This window comes from Miniopterus schreibersii (assembly GCF_964146895.1).
Source record: "Miniopterus schreibersii genome assembly, chromosome: 7".
Classification (NCBI taxonomy): Eukaryota; Metazoa; Chordata; class Mammalia; order Chiroptera; family Miniopteridae; genus Miniopterus; species Miniopterus schreibersii.
In genome coordinates, this window is record NC_138108.1 from 17,738,867 (window position 1) to 17,758,039 (window position 19,173).

Consider the following 19,173-nt stretch of genomic DNA (forward strand, 5'->3'; position numbering starts at 1 on the left):
ACCTGGTATATTTATCTTACATTCAAATTATTGAATTTTCAGTAAGATAGAGAATGTTGCACATTTTTGCCATTAAAATGATAAAAATCCAACAATAAGTCAGACATACTAATATTTGTTAATAACTTGCAACACAGGCAAAAGACACAATTCTTCAGATATCTAATCACGGATAATGGCATCCTCTGCCTAGGAAATCATACATGCTATAGACAATGACCGACGTAGACTTAAGGATAAAGGACCAGCCACAGAGAGATTGCTTCAGATAAAAACATTCCAATTCCTCCCTGATTTTCCCTCATTGAAACACCCAAACAAAACATGTGGTACCTTTTAATTTTCTGAATGAGTGGTTCCCAATCAATGTTTCCTCGGTTAGAGACAACAAACTGAAGAATCTACCGAAACAAAACAAAAGGAAAAAACACACACATATATAGATTTGTTAACTAAATATTGAAAACTGTAACTCACCGGTAAGCAAATGCATTCCTTACATCCAGACAATAAACCTGTCTTGAGATCTCTACTACAGACAATGCAGTACTTGAATTTTTAGGAAGCTCGGTAATGAATTTTAAAATACTCTGACATCGCATAAAGCAGATCCTTCGGAAACCAGATTAAAAATGAAACCAGATTAAAAATGTAAAAACCCCGAACCATTACCAGCGTGTCTGGCCCGACGCCGCCCGAGGCGAGCCTCTGAGGATGGCTGCGGAATCCTGCTCCGAGCATCAGCCGCTCGCTGCAGTCTGCGAGCCACCCGCTCCCGCCTGCGCGGCAGGCAAGGGGAGCTGCAAACTAGGAAAAGTCCCCGCAGTGGCGAGAAGGAAAATAAGGCGAGTGGGAGAGGGAGAGAGAGCTCACTAGCCTCCGAATTTTCGAGAATGATGACAAGCCACCCAGCTCCGCCATCATTCACTGACAATAAGGTGCAGCCCTGGCTTATGATTCAGGGCTTTGCCATAGGGGCTTCTGGTCCCGAATGCCTGACAGGCATTTTAATTGCCTCCATCCAAGTGTGTCCCCAGCAGTGGAGTCTATGAGCCTATGAATGTCATCATCTGGTCTCCTTTGTGCTATTGCCAGATACACACACACACACACACACACACACACACACAGTGCTTAAGCGGAGGGAGAGGCAGTTTTCCGGCATATAGGATTACAAACAAGTTAGGCTCCACAAACTGGATGTGACTAAATGACAGTTTATGGGAATCTTTATTACCTACATCAATGACAACAGAGATTCTTTGATGTTCTGTCATTGGCAGATAATTAAAATATTTTAAAACTGAGTATCGCATATTGCTTATTTATATTCCAACATAAATAACCATGCTCATTGGAAAACTGCATACACTTATGCACATTTTCTTACGGAAAAACTCAGTCCCCTTGTAACTGTGGTAACTACGCACTTGGAAATGTCTTTTTGACAAGGGAGGATGCAGGAAAAAACAGAGGGTTGGGAGACCAAGGTGGATCTGTGATTTCTGTGGGCGATCAATTTTATTCCGCTTATACACAAAAGCAGAGGAGGTGGCAACCAGCTTGAGCCCCGGGACTTCACAGTCCCTAAGGGCCAAGGCAGGGAAATGAATCTCTGGCATAATCTCTATCCCCTTTATGTTAGCAATTGAGATTAACAGTTGACTATCCCTGTTTTACAGTGCCCCTTACGTAGGGTGTTTAAGTGTGGAATAATTCTCTGCATTTATTTCCTGGACAAAAGGAACAGGAAAGAATATTAATAAATTAATGAATTTTTGCAGCATTGTTAGCTCCCTGCATCAGTGACTAAAGCAAATTCAATGTGTACCAAAAAGGGCCGGCTGTGAAGAAGGTTGCTGGGAGGGCGCATCACCATGGTTACTGGAAACAGAGAGTATGGAGAAAAATAAGGTGATGACAGAGGGAAGGGAAAAAGACTACAGTGCAGGAAATTTAAAGACCTTTGATATGCTCCATTCTTTTCCTTCTGGAAAGAACTGTCTCAGATTTATACTATATTCTGAATACATTAGGATGAATTTGCATTCTCCATTAGCTACTTTCTTCTGCATTTTTTGATCACCAGCTAATTTTGCTTTCATAAATATTCAAATTATGGTTCTTTTGTATGAGATGGATCCTGCTACTCCATGCCTCTGTTTATATTCTGAATTCAGAAACACCACTCAGCCTATTCCATACCCTTTGTTTCATAGGTGAGAAAGCAGAGGCCCAGGGAATCTGACCAAGGTCACAGAGCTGAGTGGAAATCCAGCAGAGGCAACACCACCCCAATTTCCTGATTCAGGTCCCCTGCTTTTCTTCTCTCAGGGTGACTTTCTTTCCTTGCAGTCTCCCATTCTGTTTGCAAGCAAAACTGATTCAGAAACATCCTTTGTCTTTGATTTGGTAATCATTTTATTTGCTAAAGCAGATTTTCCTTTCTAAAACCCATTGCAATCATTCTGAGATCTAGCTTTGTTTAATATCTGAGCTGTAATGAGGTCTGAAGAATTTGAGGTAATTATGTCACTGCTTTTCTTTCATTTCCAGTCTGGCAATCAGATGAATCAGGCATGATTGCCCTTCTGTGAACCTATCTTGTTGAACTTGAACTTAAGGATTATACAGTAGGCATTTTATTATCCCTGACATCATTCTTTCTGCAAGCATAAAATTGGGCAATCGCATCAGAAAAGATGAAACACTGCCATTTGCGACGACATGGATGAATCTGGAGAATATCACGCTAAGCGAAGTAAGTCAAATGGGAAAAAGTCAAGAACCATATGATTTCACTCATATGTAGGATATAAAACTGAAAGCAACAAAGAAGCGAACAAACAAAAACACATAGACAGAGACAACTGTGTGATGGTTATGTGGGGGGGAAAGGGGTGGAGAGAGGTACAAGAGGGTAAAGGGGGTCAAATATATGGTAATGGAAGGAGACCTGACTTTGGGTGGTACACACACAATGCAGTATACAGATGATGTATTACAGAATGGTACACTTGAACCCTATATAATTTTATTAACCCATCTCACATCAATAAATTTAATAAAATTTTAAAAAATTGGTCAATTGAATTGAGTTGGTCTCCCAAGGCTCCTGTTAGTTATAAATAATGTGAACCTTCCTGGGATTACCCAAAATAATGAAGCCAGAAAACTGGAAGCCCAGGTAAAAATTTAAAGAAAAAAAAAAAAAAATCACTCAAAGCAACCACTGGGGGGTGCAATGTTTGTTAAAATCTTCCTGAACTACTCAGTAAAAACTGTGACTTCAATTTTGACCTTGATGTTTTACATTCTTTGTAAAGTGTTCTTTCAATATTCAGTTCTTATGACTCATTGCTTTTAGGTGAATTCATCTACAGGTTGGGCGACATTGCCTTTTTTGATGCCTAAAATATAGTCGCTGCCACCACTACTAGTCTCTGGCCTCAGCCATAAAATAAATCACATTTAAAAATATGCTTGCCCTAGGTAATAATTACAAAAGATTTCAAGTTTCAGTGCATCCTACATGCTGCTTAGGATATCCCTCTCCTCCAAAAAGTGTCCCTTTAAATAGATTGTTCTGTTAAATGTCTACTTTTCTTCAGTGATTTTGAACACTGAGGTTATTTTTCAAAGCAAATGGTTTGTTTTAATATCCCGTCATCTGTTGCTCACTTCTGAGCACACAAAAATGATGCACAAGACTGTCATTTCTTGAAACATGAATCACATTTTATTAAGAAGATCTCATAAAGCACACATACTGGTTATGGTCAGTCTAAAAAAAAATAGCACAGCTTCCAAAAAAATTTAATACTCTTTGGGAGCCATTTAACACTTGGGGACACCTGCTTCACTCAATGAGAATGTGTTGGTCTATTCTTCCCCCCCCCATTTGTTAGTGAGGAACTATTACTTTAACATGTCTGCTGTAGAATAAGCACAATATGTAAAATGCAATTCCTGCCTTTAAGTATGTTATATCCTAAGAATATAAGATGACAGATAACTGAGAGACTTTCATGATTTTTTGGATTTTTCATATTTATGTTTGAGCCTAAACTGTGGTCTTTTCTCACCCTTCCTCTTTGACAATATTCTAGACCTTGGCTTACTTAGCACCACTCATCAGCTCATTTTCCCAATTTTGATGACACACCAACATATATTTCAGACACCTGTTAGGTTCTAGGAATTGGGATAAAAGAAAACAAAATTTCCTCCTCAAGGAACTTCAATAATAGTGGAGGGAACATAGAAGTAAACGGAAATCAACTTCACACTTCTTTTTCTCACTCTGCTGAGACACTATGTCTCTGCCCCTCTGTTATATCTGCTTCATCTCAGATCCTGATCCACAAGAATTTCATTTAATTATGTCCCCAAATCCAGTTAGCTTACTCTCCAGGAAGAGCTTGGGTTCATTCCCTAAATGCATTAGTCTGTGTGTTTGCATGTAAGACTTTAAGCCCTTTAGGAATGAGTAATGGAGGTCTACCTTCCTTACCTCCACGAAGCCTGAGGTCATATATTATCTCCCCAACAAGGGCTTTCCTGACTACCACAATAAAATTGCAACCATGCCCCTTCCTCAGCCCTGCACCTCCTGCTACACTCTCCCTTTTTTCCACAGCACTTATCACTTTCTATCATGCCGTATTTTATTCATTATGTTGACTATTTATCACATGCCTCACTCTACTAGCTCCATAAAGGAAATCATCTTTACATATTTGGAACACTGGCATATCCAAAGCACCTAAAACCGTGCCTGGAAAATATGGGCACTCGAAAATATTTTTTAAAGGAGAGAATGTGAAAGTTACATTAGTCGGTGATTGGAGTGTTTAAGCACAAGAAAAGTCTTTGTGTTCTATATTGATTTCTTCATTATATATAGAGGGTGGGGCAAAGGTAGGTTTATAGTTGTGGGTATGTGAAACAGTTTATTCTTGTATTATTATTTATTAATTATTCTTTTATTTTCCATACAAACAACTATAAAACTACTTTTGCCCACCCTGCATTATTCCAAACTGTATGGTGTTGAAATTCTATTAACCTTTACCTACAAAATAGTAATTTCATTCGGTTCAGCCTAATACCTGAAGAAGCTATAAAGCATGCAGAACTCAGTGGAGAGAGTTATATAAAATGTTCCAGTCTCCAGGTAGCACAACTCTTTAATGGCCACTAATTAAAATATGGCAAGTTTCAAATTCAATTTATGGCACTTTCCAGAATATTACCAATTATTAGAAGCATAGCTCCAAAAGCTATTGATTTTTTTAAAGGCCATGAGGCTCTATAATTCATTTGAGGATCTGAAAAAACCTTCTAGAATAGTTTTTTGAATTACTTGAAAAATTCAATCATAGGCCTCTACATCTCATTTTTTTTTTAATTTGCAGGAGAAAATAAATTCAACATAATATCATCAATGAAAGAAATATGCTCTAAAGGTTCCCTGATTTATGGGATCAATAATAACTGGCCAGGAGTAAAAAACAATCACATAACACCCAAATAATAAATTTATGTAAATTACTCATGCGGTTTTCTTTTGTTTTTCATAGCCAACTACAAAAACTAACTATACACCATCAACAAATCCGAATTAATCATTATAAAAAAATAAAATAATGTTGAGCAACTCATGTAAAGAATTTTGAGAGTAGTTAATGGATACAATTATTAGCAAAGGACAAAAATTCACCTCCCTACTCCCCCAAAAATTCCTTGAATCACTTGACTCCTGCCCCAATTCTTCTTGGCATGACTGAAGAAGACAGACTACATTCATTATCTTATTGTGAACTTTATCTTTCATTTACTTTTAGTAGGTTTTCTGTGCTACTGAGCTAGATTATTTATTTAAAATTTGAAAACGATTGATATTGTCCAGGCTTCAAGTCCTGTAATTATTTGCCTTACTTTATATCTATTTTAACTATCTTTCACACATATAACACAGTAAGAAATACTTTAAGTCAAAATATTCAGTATCTCCATGGCACTTAGAAAAGGAATGAATCAGAAATAAGAAACTTTATAAAGAAGCAAAGAGCATAGTGACAACATAGGGGCCACCTGTGGTCATCTCTGGCATCTTCACTGTGGTTTTGATTTAACTTGACCTGGAGTGGGAAGGATGAATGCATTCTAAGCAAGTAGAATTAGGAACAAGACAAGATAACTGGACCCCTTTCCAATTGCTCTTGAGTCATGCTTTAATCCTTCTGAGTCATACTCAGAGTTTGGCTTCACAATTTCATTTTAAATCTCAGTGTGGTGATTGTCTCTAAATATCAGTTTTAGTCTTCTCCAAATGTAAGGACAAAGTACATTTTAGATTATTTTTGGATTATGTATCATTTTGAACCTGAGAAATATATTTCACTGGAAATTCTGCAAAGGTATTTTTAAAAGTGATACACTCTTGTTTTTCTTTATCCCATCAGTGTTTTCATTGCACTCATCAAGGTAAAGCCAAAAAGATGACATCAATGGAGAAAGAGGGAGAGAGGGAGGAAAAGGAAGAGAGGTGGGAGGGAGGGGAGGGAGGGGGGTTCTTATAGTCAGTTCTCAAAGTTTGACTGCAATTTAGTGAAATAGCTAGCTTATAGGCCATATTTAGGTTTTATATGCCATTAGCAATCTAGGCTTAGAATATGACAACACCCAAAGTTCTATTCTGATCACATCCTTTCACCAAAGTAAACTGAACCAATCTTCCTTTATAGATGTTCTTTTTAAAAACAGTGCCATGTGAACTACAATTATAAAAAATAATTGCTACTTCATAATCTCATTACACTTTAAGAACTATGTTGGGAATGAAAAGCTCTCTGGATGTTCAAAAGAAAACTATAATTGTAGAACAACTGAAACTCTCATACATTGCTGGTGGGGATGTAAATCAGTATGAACACTTTTGAAAACTGTTCAACACTATCTCGTAAAGCTAAATGTATACACCTATGAACCAGCAATTCCACTTCTAGATAGATCCCAAGAGAACAAAGTCCACGTGTCCAGCTGAATACATTTACAAAATGTTCTTGGGAGATTTACTCCTAATTGCATAAAATTGGAATCCACTCAAATGCTCATCAAAAGTAGAATGGATTGAGATATATTCATATGATAGATTGCTACACAGAGAAACAAAGAATGAATGAAAAAGAAGTACTGTTACGTGCAACTACATAGATGACTCTCACAGGCATCATGATGAAAGAAGCAGACGCAAAAGAATGCACACTGTATTATTCCATAAACATGAAGTTCAAGAACAGATACAACTAATATTCAGAGACAGAAGTCAAAGTCATGTTTACCTTTATGGGGATTAAGAGGGAGGGTGGTATTGACTAGGAAGACGTACAATGCCTTCTTGACATGAGTGGCAGTGACATGGGGGATACAACTGAGATGCGTGTACTTTATTAAGGTTTTTATATCTCAATAATAATAATAATGAAATATGATGGTGCCACTGGTTTAGAAACTCTCTTATTCAATAACCAGTTTTTGGATATGAAGTGAATTTATTCGAAAGAGTTCTGGTATGAACATACATTGTGCCAATGTGCCATGTAACCAAGGCTACATAAGTGAAGGCCCTATGATGACTAAGTTGTAAGGAGATATTTCCCTTAGAAGGGAAAGGACATTTTACGTGGACTTTTAATAAACAGGCAACTGTGAAGGAAGATATGTATCTTAAGAACATATTAACAAGTGGAAGTACTTGTCCATAACTACACTTACTGAACTACATGCACCATTATGAAAAAAAAAAAAAAAAGGCAGTTAAGGTGCTTTCAATTCTGTTCCTTTCACACGAATCCCTTACCCCTTGGCATCCACCATAATCATTGGTTTACTTCCACGATTGTCTACTTCTCTTCTTCCAACCCAAATCCGACACTTCCTTTTTGGTCCATTTCAAGTTCTGCCCTCTTTCATAACAACTTCCAGAACTCCCCCAGCACAGTGTCACAAACTCTTTCCTTTCTCAGAATCACCATGATACCATAATGCCTAATATCTAGTATTACATATGGCCTGGGACTGGTCTTCAGTTATTTATACTCAGCTATTTATTGTAATGCTGATCAATTAAAGAAGCATAAAAATGATTTAATATAAATGATTAAATATCTATAATGTGCCAACCTCTTTGAACACAGTATTTTATTCAACAACTCTAAAAGTTATGAGCCTCCATTTTACAGCTGAGAAAATAGGCCCAGTTAGGTTTAGTTATTGCCAAGAACACACAGCTGGGAGCTGGTGGAACAGAAATTCGATCCCTGGACTTCTTAGCTTATTAGTTTGTAATTCATCTTAACACTTCTAAGGTATCAGAAGAAGAAGTGATAAATTAAACATAGAATTAAGAGTTTTCCATTTTTATTGGACACGTACTTTAGGCAGACTACTTATTACTCTAGGTGTGCATAAAAGAGAGAGTACTAGAAATACGAACTTTAACTTTCAGAATTATTTCAGATTCCATCAGTTCATATTTAAATGATGTATATAGGTTATCCCAAAAAATATATATACACACTTTGAATAATTATAAAGACAGTGTTTATTAAAAGATATTTCATTTTCAAAATTGAGCTATCAGCTGTTACAGTGTGTATACATTTTGGGGGGACACCCTGTACGTGTGAACACAAACATTCTTATAGTTGAGGTAGACACTGTAGTTATATTTACTATCTAGCTGGTCTATTCTTGGCAGAGAATACACAGTCATGGGTGTGAGATATATGCTTGTGTGTTTTAAAAAACTTCGTTGTTTGACAATTTGTATTTATTGTGTATGTCTTGTAAACATCTGTTAAAGGAACCTGTCTTAGAAGTATAGATTATAGCACGGCCAGGCGTGGCTCAGCGGTTGATCCAGGAGATCACGGTTCAATTCCCAGTCAGGGCACATGCCTGGGTTGAAGCCTTGATCCCCAGTAGGGGCCGTGCAGGGGGCAGCCAATCAATGACTCTCATCATTGATGATTCTATCTCTCTCTCCCTCTCCCTGAAATCAATAAAGATATATTAAATAAAAGAAAAACTATAGATTATAATAGTAAATGCCTGTCTTACATAGTTAAATCACTACTCTCATTTTATTACATCAAGTTGAAAATAATCAAATATCATGGTGAATCTTAAAGGTTACATCAGAAAACATTATGTTAATATCATATTATGTAATGCATGTTTTGCTTAAATTAACTTAAATTTATTTATATTTAAATTCTAGATGCAGGACACTTTTCTTTCAAAAACTTCATTCCCTCCATCAAATCTTTCCTCAAATTTTATCTTTTCAATGAGGCTTAACCTGACCATCCTATTTCTGCAGTTTCCACCCCTAATCTTCTAGTTAACCATATAACTTGTTTATTAAGTTTATTCTTTATTGTCTGTCTTTCCCCATTCACTTTTATGTTCCATGAAGGCAAAACTCTGTTTTGTTCACTAATATATTCTAGGTACCTAGAATTACCTGGTGCACAACAAATATTCACTGAAATCTCACATGCATGAGTAATCACTGAAATTATAACACAAAAATTCATATAAAAAGCATGAATTCCCTCTCTAAAAAATTCTGAATTCTGAGCTCAAACAGTTGAGTAGATTCAGTTTCAGAAATCACTAGACAAAACACTTGGTATAAGTATTTCATTTAGTTTGAGTCTTGGTTAACTATTTAAATATACTACATTTAAGCTCTTTATTTTTGGCACACTGATGGCCATTTTGAGACATCTCTCCCTTTTCTTAAGGCTTTTAAAAATAGCTATCTATGCATTTATTTATCATTTATTTTTACAAAAATTCTTCTAGCAATTTTTCTTACATGCTTATGAATCCTTATATAATATGCATGTTTATTTTTATGTTTCCAGTCAACTAAAAGTTGATACAAACTGTTTTCTTTCACTACTGGAGATATAACCAGCCTATGGGAAAAGCATCTTTACAAAAGAAATGGGCAAGTCCTAAAGGAAAATTAGGAGACAGAGTTGAAGAATTTTCACTCAATAAAGTTTTCATTTACCAGTCAGTGAAGCAGAATCACCTTCAAGAGTCATGGATTTCTTGGCTGATCTTCCTGGAAGCAGGAAATGAACCTTCATTTCACTGACTGTCCCCACAAGTGGGAACATTACAACTGAGTGAAAGACCGGGTAATGGCACAAAATCAAATGTTACAAAACCAATTCCATATCTCATGACATTAGATATGAATTTGATTTCTTTTTGAAAAATGCTACAAGGAGTTATTTTGTTTACTGCTTTGCAAGCTTTGAAGATTATGTTATCTCAATATTCTCAACCTCTGTCATGTCTTCAGTACTCAGCAACTTCATAGACCTGGAGAGCTAGCAATACTTGAGAGGTCACCTAGTGCCATTCCATTTGAATTCGGTAGTCCTAACCTTAGCATTACCAGATTATTCTGAAAAGCTTTAAATTCTGTAAGCTCCTATAGCATTTTCTTTCAATGTCTAATATTTCCAGTTCAAGTCATAAAATGTCTACTGTGTTGGCTTAATGCATGCAATATCATTTGTTTTGTGAATAGCTAAAATCCACATATCAAACATTTATGACATCCACATGTATTCTGTCTGCTATTTGGGGCAAGTAGACCCTATGGCGGTAGCTACAAAAAATTATATATACAGTTTCTTAGTCGCTATTGTTCCTCTCCCTCTAATCCTTGTACCAGGGGTGCACCAAAGATAAAGGGAGAAATTAATTAGCTAGGCAGGTACTTATTTATAGATACTTTAAGTAAAAGTTTGTCCAAACTATAACATAGTTTGAATATTTAGAATACATTCAATGTTACATCTAAATGTGCACTGAAGTCCTAAATCCTTCTAATGGTAAGAACCAAAAAACACAAATGATGGATGTGAAATCCCTGGTGTGGAAAGAAAGGTGGACTGGCTGGAGCACGAGAGCACTTTCGTGTTTCATCCTATCATCAGGTTTCTAAGCTACAAGACTCTAGGTAAAAGATATTTTGGTTTTTAAATTAAAAGGAAATACTACACATGATTAATGTCTACATATGAATATTCTTTCTCAACAATACCATCAAATTAACTAGAAAGAGTTCACATGGAATGGACTCTATATGGCAATGCTTTAAGTTACATTATATTTATGTCATTTTTCTTTGTTTTGTGGCTCTTTTCCTCCTTAGCTTCTAACACCATCACATAATTGAAGAAATAAGAGTGCTTTAGGGCCCGGCCGGGCGTGGCTCAGCAGTTGAGCGTCGACCTAGGATCCAGGCGATCGGGGTTCGATTCCCGGTCGGGGGCGTGCAGGAGGCAGCCGATCAATGACTCTCTCATTATTGATGTTTCTCTCTCTCTCACTCTCCCTTCCTCTCTCTGAAATCAATAAAGATATATTAAAAAAAAAAAAAAAAGAAAAAAGAGTGCTTTATGTAATATTTGGAATAAAAACTCAAATTTTTTTCTAGACATGGTCCATCTACTGTACTCATGTTTCAAATGCACTGTGAAAACGTCCTCTTTGCAAAAAGGAGTCATTGTAAGTATCCGGGCCAATGAATCTGCCTGGGAGAGACATTCCCACGTCCTTCTGAGCAGTAACCTTTCTGCCTAGACCACCACACTCTAACGCTTCCTCTCCCATCCCTTGTGCTTTGCCTATCTCTTTCCAATGCTTTCCTTTTTATGGCAACGTCATGGGAAGCATGGTCCAGGAAACATGGAAATATTTAAGAAATCGTGTGACAGACTTTCCTCTACAGAGGTCTTTGGTTTTGTTAGTAGACGGGGGGCTGTATGTGTTTTATACCATTTTCTCTTTCCACTATATTTGGTGCACAATAAATGACGTTGATTTGTTTTGTTGACTTAGGAAAAAATAGAATTGGAAATGGGGAGAAAAATATGTGGTTACTGTGGTCCTCGTATATAGGTAACTATTTATTTCGAACACAGCAGAGTTAAAAAAAAACAAAGAAAGGGAAGAAGAGAACTCTAAGCTTGCAGACAACCTTCTGTTGAAATGCCTGTGAATACACAGATGCCATAGTAGAAAACAGAAGGTACCTCGATGACAGGCTTTCGAACTGGTGAGAGCTGCTTATAAATTGCTTATCATTTCATATTTTAATTTGGAGCTGCTCAAAAAATGCATGCTTGATGGGTGAGCTGATGAGAAAAGGGGAAGCAAAGCTTGTGTTAAAAGCATGAAGAACGCACCAAAGGAAACCTTGAGAAACTGGCAGGAAGGACATTCAGTTAAAGGCCAAGTGCAATGAAAAAGACATGTATTTTACAACAGAGGACAAAAAACTTTTTAAAAATGGGCAGTGGGGAGTGAAGATGTTAAAAAGGGATAGAAACACTAAGCTTGACCCAGAGCTATGTGTGTGTCTCCTGAAGAAAAGCAGCCACTGAAAACTGGTGGCATGAGGAGGGCTGAGGCTCTCAAATCAGAAGTAAAAACAAGCGGAGAAGGAGAGAGAGGAGCCGGAGGGCCACGAGCTTAGGAAGCAAACAGGGCTGCACTGAAAGCGCAGAGAGCCAGTCTGACAGGTGAGGCGCTTCAAAGGCCTTATTCAGTGGCTGGCATTACCGAAGGCCCGGCTGGGTCTGAACAGGAGGAGTTTTGAACAGAGACACTGTTCTAAAGAAATCTTAAGTTTCATGTGCCCTCCAGTACGCCTTATAAACCTTGAACGGCACCAATATTCACCAGCCGCCTGCAACCAGTGTGACTCCAGAATCTGCTGGACACAGCAAGTCCCTGACGGAATATTTTCATTTGGATGGCTGGCCCTCAACTCAGGCCTCACGTGTATCGATGACACGCAAATCAGCTCCGCTCAGTTCAGTCCCATCAACAGCGTAAATTAAGTGCATCCTATCATGGGGATTATCTTGGAAAGAGAGAATGTCACCCTCAGTATGCCCGTGGCCTGGAGGTGAACAGTCAGCAGCTCTCAGAGAGGGAGAGTGAAAAACACACAGAGCATTTCAACCCTGTGACTGCCTGGCTGCTTTCTTCTTTAGGTTAAACGCTTGATGACTTACACAAAATATCTTCGCTCGGGACAATTTTCCTTTTAACCTCTAGCATAGGGCACGTGTTTTGTACCAGTGAAGATGGATTTGTGACTTCCTGTCACACATCCTAAGTAACTCAGAGTTGGTAAACAAAGAGCTAAAGGACTCAGGGAGAAAGATCCAAAACTGTATGGCAAATGTGAGAGAAAAATTGGAAGGGTAAGATGTACTCTCTATGGCTGATATTTTGGAAAACTTATAAATCACAGCTGGAAATACCTAATCAAAGGCAATCCAGATAGAATTCATTCTACAATATTATTGAAAGACATTTTCAATTGAATTTGCAATCTCCCAATACTTACTACCCAACCTTCTTATTAACACACCATCATGAAAAATAATTTTTAAAGTCTGGACTTAATAATGTGAAGGAAACTGGTGAGTATATTCTTGTGGTCTGATTACCAAGAAAGCTGTCAAGTGGTGAAACTATGCGAGGTGACTGAACTCATTGTTTATGGTGGCGGGAGTTGAAGACAGTTGAGGGGTTCACAGTGAGGGGCATGGACAAGTCAAAGGTGGGAGAAGGAGCTCTGGAGTCCTGCACAGCTGTCAGATGCTTTGAATTAAGTCAACACACAAATGCATTAAATGAAAAAGGCAAAAACAGAATGACATCTCTACCAAGGACAGATATACACCAAGCATATTACAATGAGGATACATGGAGGCTGGGGAAATGCGGGTCAGAAATAAAAAGAAAAAATTAAAATCATGTGAAGCAAAAAACAAAGACTTCCCTATTCTGAAGATCATGCCCCCCAACCACCAAAGCAGAGTATGAACTCAATTCCCTGCACTTGTGGTTTAAACACCACCACCAACAAAAGATTATGAAATGAGACCCAGAAAAGTTATGAAGTGACTGCCGCACTCCCCCTGGTCCTGCCTAGAGGGAAAAGGCTGTGAGAAGGGAGAAATGGCCCAGCTCCCACCCTTCTTAATGGACCCCACCGAGCTGTGCTAAAACGCTGAGCTTCACCTGTGTGATTCAACTCAGGAGTCCAGAGGTGGCCCATGAGGTTCCTGCACATTTATTAAGCACCCCAGGTAATGGTGCAACGGGTTCATGGAATACACTTTGAAAACAACACCACAGAAGATTTTTTAAAACTGGGATAAGCTGTATCCCGAGCAAAGGCAAAGGTATTCATCTCTTATGCCAATAAAACCAAAAGGGTTCCAAAAAGAGAGGGCTGAGGGGATCAAACTATGTGTGAATATGAATTTGTGCCAAGAACAAGTATAGTGGATACTACAAAGTCATTACAATGAAAGATTATATTAAAATTAGAAATTTATCTTTTTTTAAACATGACTAATTTTGTTTCCTTTTGTTTTTCTGCTCACCTTCTCTTTCCTAGTGCCCCTTCCTCAGTAACTATAATCAGTAATAACAGAAAAAAAAGTGGCCTAATCAAGGACATTTTAAGATTAACTTTCATTTCACATTTACTGTTAAGAACCACGTAAAGATGCAAACAGGATTCCAAGATTGAATTTATGTCATATACTTTAAATAAAATCTACAAATACTGCTCATAAAATTATAAAGTTGTCTCTACCATTCTTGACATATTTCTATGACCTAGTACAAGTTTTGTACTTGATGCTTGTGAACTGGTAGCCACAGAAAAAAAAGCTTACTCCTTCCACTGCAAAGCAACTGTAAGGTGAAAAAGACACCTGTTTATGTTAGATGAAAGTGTGACATTACTTTAGCTTTCACAGGACTTTTTTGATTAAGGGCCAAAACCTCCATCAGGGATTTGGGGACAACACAGCCAGTACCCACAGAGGATATGCCCATAAGTATAGTGTAGGCAAATGCTAAACACCCAACAAACATAACTCTTATTATTATTTATATATGCCTAAAGAGAAACATTAAGAAAGTAAAACTTTATAAGGAAGATCCTTTTATTACTTCCATTTTATTGGTGGGCAAGTTGAGACAGAGAGGTTAGGTAACCTCCCCAAGGACAAACTGTTAGTAAACTGAAGAGCCTTTATGAACCAGGCAATCTGGTAGGAGTTTCTCCAAGAGCCTAAATGTTTCTGCTTGTTTTGAATTCTTTATAGGGGTAGCCCATCCTTTTCAGTTTTGGAAAATGAGGATTTTTTGAAACGGCTGAAACAGAGCACTACCAAACCCAATCCCCTCCTCGCTTGGCCCTCTGCCTGCCCAGCAAACACACAGGCATTCAACATCCCTTCATCTGACTTCTACACGAAACCACAGAGGAACAAAGGGCATTGAAACAGAGAGTGTACAACCCCATGGCCTTCGTTCTCCACTGCAGCCTGGCCTCCAGGGAAAAGACCTGCAAAGCCACTGGGTCTCTGTGAGCGTGTCTTCCTTACTCCACCCTCACCCCTCCCTTTGCCACCACTGTCGGTCCTGGCAAAGATAAAAAGATTTAAAAATTGCTACGTCCTGGACATCCAAGCTATTTTGCTTTCCTTCCCTAGAGTTAATGATATGCTAAGCATCACCTGCTTACTGATTGCTATCCTCTGTCCAATTTATCATAATCTAAGCTCTCATAGGGGAATGTTATTAAAAAGTTTTAATTTGAGAGAATAAAGATATGCAGCACAAGCAGGAGAGCCTGGAAATTAAATGGCATTTCCCGCGTGTATCTCAAAGATGAAGTTATAGTCAACGAGATATGCTGTTTATTTGTGATAAAGTCACAGGAAGCAAAGCCCACAGCAATCCATTTGCCCACAAAGAAACTCAAAAATGCCACCATTTTAACTCCTTCAATGTGACATGGGTACTACGTCCACCAGGGAAAATAAAAGTTATATGTTTACAATTTTTAAAAGTCCCAGGATTCTTAAAGGTATACTGTTCTTTTAGCACCTACTAAGTAAATACAAAAAAGGTGAAAACAGGAAAAACCCCACACATGCATGTTTCACCATTTTTCAGATAAAAGTTTCCTTTTTTGCAAAGATTACAATTGATTAAAAAAATAAAATACTTCACTCTTTCCTGCGCGAAGCATTAAATAATAAGCAACTTTGGGAAATGGTGAGAGTACAGTCCACAGTCTTTTCTTCTGTACTATTTGGCCTGGTGGAGCCGTGAGACACCGTTCCCAGTCCCCGACAAAGCCGGCTGATTTTCCTCCCCTCTCACATGTGTCCCGTGTCTTCTACTTACTCTCTGAGCACAGAGAGACTCAAATATTGGTGCTGCTCTTGAGTGTTGCTCCAAATCAGCCGAATGCTTGTTTGATGACACTGGTAACAATGAGCGTATGGTTCATTCTGTCCCAGAAGCAGGGAGAACCCAGTCTTGGTTTCTAAATACCACCTATCACTAAAACGTTATTGGAAAATGGGTGGCCCCAGGTCTAAAACAGGGAAAGTAGAGAGTCCCTGAAAGAACAGAAAGCAGGGAATGGGGCTTGTGAAAAAGATACCACTACTATCACAGAGGGGTTACCAGTGGCCAAATTTGAGATAATTTAGGCATCAAATATAATGACGACACTAGATTATAAGACATTGAATGAAACAAAATCCATGAGTCTATAATGATACTCTAGTGGGGTGAGAAGGTGGGGGACAGATGCAAGGGAGAGGGAGAGAGAAGCCTAGCGAAGGAGGGGAGTGGTAGAAGATTCTTTAGAGAAGAGCACTAGTCATTAAAAGTAGAAAGAATAATATGTATTTTCAAATCTCCATTGCACCCCCTACATAATAACAGGCAAGAATCATGAACATATGCTAAAACTATTGGGTGAAAAGTTATTAGGAAACAGGGTATTCTCCTGGCCTCAAAGTATCCCCCGTAATTTCCTCCTTCATTATAGAAGGAGAAAGGTATTTTTAACAATTGCTAGGAAGTCCCAATATCAACTATTTCCCCCCAAAAAAATCTATGCCCTCAACCTAATCATGAGGAAGAAAACAAAAAAATATCATGTGGAATATTCTATAAGACACCTGGCCTGGAATTTCCAAACATTAAAGTCATGGAAGAAATTTTTAAAAGGTAAGGGCTCTCCACAAGACTAAAGGGGACTAAAAGAAACATGGCAACACTGATTGATTCTTGGAAATTTGAATATGGGTTGTATATTAGACAATATTATTTGAGTAAATGTTAAATTTACTCAAATTTAACATTTGACGCTGACAAAGATACTGTGGTTTTGAGAATGCCTAGTTCTCTCAGGAAAACAAGATGAAGTATTTCAAGAGAATGCATCACGATGTCTGTAACTTACTTTCAAATGGCTGAAAAATGACTATATAGATAATACATAGTAAGAGAATATTTTAACATTAACATGGCACCATGTTAATTAGTGAATCTAGTGAAGTATTCATAGACATTCATTGTCTATTTTTTCAACTTCTTTGTATCTGTAAAATTACTAAAAATTAAGTTTGGGGGGAAAGGCTCACAATGAAGTGGTGGGGAACAGTACATAAAAACTGTTTGGAGATGAATGCAGTAAGCTCTGCAATAGCATTTCTCATAAGGAGCTAAGAGAGCACAGAGGAGGATCATCAGCCAGATTCCAACTCTGGGCTCCTGACACTCTGTTCTGAGCTCCTGCCAGTCTCCCACTGCTCCTGGACTGTCACCCCAGACCCTGTGCTCATCACTTTACAAGGTTCACAAAATACAAATTTAGGAAGCAGGTACTCTTATTCTCACCATTTCACAAATATTGAAACCGAAGCACAAAAAGTCAAGTAACTTGCCCAAGAAAACAATAAACAGTAGAACCACAAATCATCAAAAGAAAAAAATGCTTTAAAACCATTTCCCCTTTCCAATTTCTTCTCAGGCAGAAAGTCTAGCTTTTCCCAGAACACCATTAATAGAACAGAAGACGACTGCTAAGCCCTGACTGCTTACGACTGACATGCATTGCAAACTGCAGAAGTTGAGACTGTGAATAGATTTTTAATTTTATTATTGAGTGAAGGATGGGAGGGGAAGATCGACATTCCCCAGCTTATGAAAAATACTAAATATTATTGGGCTTCCTCGCTAGCCCACAGAAATCTATTTAACTCGTAACATGTTGAATCAAAGCACAAATCTGAAAGTACTACTTTTGGGGAGCACTATGCCTGGACAACTCCAACAGCTTCACAGATGCTGAATGAAAGAATAAAAGAACCATGGGTTAAAGTGTAGAAAGAAACCCGAGTTTCTGTTTTACTCCTCTGTACTGAAAATTTACGGATAAGTGTCTTCGTTATCAGTAAATTAAAAACGTTTCCTGTATTTCCTGTTCTCAATGCTAATTTACCTTACCTGCAGCCGAACCACAAGCCCTAACCTCAGTAAAGAAACCCATTCAGGTCTCTTCACCCTCCCAGAATTTTCCATAATGCAAAACTGCCCAGCTCTCAGGCTCCATTAAAACTCTGCCACAACAGATTCTACCCAGAGGACTGTATTGAAAAAACAACTCAATATCTGCACTGAATGGATGTTTGCCAACGTATTAGCTTTTGAGAATTTTTTAAAGAAAAATAAATCCTTGTTTAGCAGATGTTTTCTATCAAATGAACTTCCATGCTTGAATTCTACGCAGTAACATAGGATTAAAGGAAAAACAGACACAAGATCATACGATGAAGGATAATCATGATTACGACAAACACTCTTTCTCTGTCTTCCTGTACGAATCACGATTTTCTAGGTATTTAGTTAGGAGCCCTGTGAACCAGAACTGTGTAACTGTAATTGCACACTCAATGACTAACCTTAAGTTCTTTCTGACACTTTAAATCCTTTCCGAACAGTCAGAGAATAAATAAATTGATAAGTAAGTAAGTAAATGTGTGTGCGTGTGTGTGTTTGTGTTTGTGTACACAGATTGGCACACTTTGCAGTTCAGTGCGTCCATGAGATTTACCAGGGGCACCCGAAACACACAGTCCCAATTCTGCTCTATACAATGTATGAAGCAAACATTAAATAAATTTATGAGAGATCTATCTATCTATCCATACACACACACACACACATAAAATTATC

At 37.9% G+C, this 19,173-nt stretch overlaps 1 protein-coding gene across 34 annotated transcripts in view; it reads right to left on the reverse strand.

Annotated features, from left to right (window-relative positions):
• Nucleotides 1-19,173, reverse strand: part of MAP2 (microtubule associated protein 2) — a 214,013-nt gene that overhangs the window by 102,478 nt on the left and 92,362 nt on the right. For 27 of the 34 annotated variants that reach the window (XM_081143123.1, XM_081143122.1, XM_081143108.1 and 24 more), the window contains one exon: nucleotides 334-401. The exons of 5 other annotated variants lie outside the window; for them this stretch is intronic. The gene's annotated coding sequence lies outside the window, so the exon portion shown is untranslated. Of the gene's footprint in view, nucleotides 1-333; nucleotides 402-672; nucleotides 1,063-19,173 lie in introns of those variants that run through there. 2 more of the 34 variants (XM_081143119.1, XM_081143104.1) reach the window with 1 other exon arrangement.